This window comes from Rattus rattus, chromosome 2, assembly GCF_011064425.1.
Source record: "Rattus rattus isolate New Zealand chromosome 2, Rrattus_CSIRO_v1, whole genome shotgun sequence".
In the NCBI taxonomy this organism is placed as follows: domain Eukaryota; kingdom Metazoa; phylum Chordata; class Mammalia; order Rodentia; family Muridae; genus Rattus; species Rattus rattus.
The window spans coordinates 105,480,633-105,482,129 of NC_046155.1; positions in this window are offsets into that span (position 1 = coordinate 105,480,633).

Sequence of the window (1,497 nt, forward strand, 5' to 3'; positions counted from 1 at the left end):
TATGTTCATACGCATAGGTACATTGCATGCATACTGGTGTGTGTGTGTGTGTGTGTGTGTGTGTGCATGTATGTGAATGTGTGTATATGTGTGTGTGTGTCTGTAGCAATAATAATAACAAAATAAGAGGCCATGAAATTGAAAAAGAGTGGGGTATGAACATGGGAAGAGTTAGAGAAGTGGGAGTAGAAATGAAGTAAATATAATACTATAAATTTCTCAAAATACTTTAATGATATAATTTTAAAAATAAACACTAGTGTGGAAAACAAACAAACAAACAAGTAAGATAGGAAAAGCTAGATGTGGTAGAGCAAGTTTGTAATCCCAGAATGTGGGAGATAGAGACAACAGGATATCCTCAGATACATAGCAATATTAGGGCCAGCTTGAGCTACATGAGTGCTGTTTTCACACACACACACACACACACACACACACACACACACACACACACACACACATCACACACACACACACACACACACACACACACACACACACACACACACACACACACACGCGCATGCACACACACACGCACATACACACAAACACACACACACTCACAGTTTTTTAAAAGCTATTGATCTGGGGCCTGGAGGTTGGGTTGTAGTGGAGCTCTTGCTTACTTGGGCTGGCAGTGTCCTTGGTTACTTTACCAGCACAGTATACACCAGGAACAAATAACAGTAACCTCAGCTGGAGCAGGTAGGTGCATCAGAAATTCAAGGTTACCTTCTGTTACATAAGGAATTTGAGGCCAACCTGGGCTGCATGAGACTATCTCAAAAAACATTTTTTACCTGATGGCAGAGGGAGATGAGGTCCAGAAGTCTGACCTCAGCTCTCTCCACTGGCTTCATTACGAACAAATAAACACATATAAATCTGTATGACTACAGAGAAGACATAGCAAAGGAGTGCCAAGTCTGGGGCCCAGTGCTTGGCCTTCAGGCCTTCACAGGCATTTCTACTGTGATGTGGCCTTTAAATGATAGAGCTATTAAGACTCTGCTTTCTTTTAAGTATAAGGAATGATAGTTACAACTTTGGAGTCGTCAGCTATCAACCGAGAAGAGACTCACACAGTCCAGCCAGAGGAAAAAGGATCTTGAACCAAACAGAACAATCCATTCCTTAGAGTAATAATGAGAACACTTGAGGAAGCAGTGGTTGCTACCAAGTTCCCAATTGCTTCCATTTCATCTCAGGAAAAACATACCCTAAAAGGAAAGGATGAAGCTATCAGCTTTCAAAGGAGACTAATGACAAAGACAAGAAAGCAGCTGTCACAGAACATGAGCTCCAAGTCACTGCAAATCTCTCGGTCAAGGTGAACTATATGTCAAGCTCAGAGGCAAGTGTGAGAATGAACGAGGAGGAGATTTCTGGCTACTTCACAGCAGTGTCAACCATTAGAAGATAGCTAGGCTCTCATTTCCTTTGGGGGAAAGCAACCATCTAGTAAAGAACTGAATCAGTAGAAATGGCGAT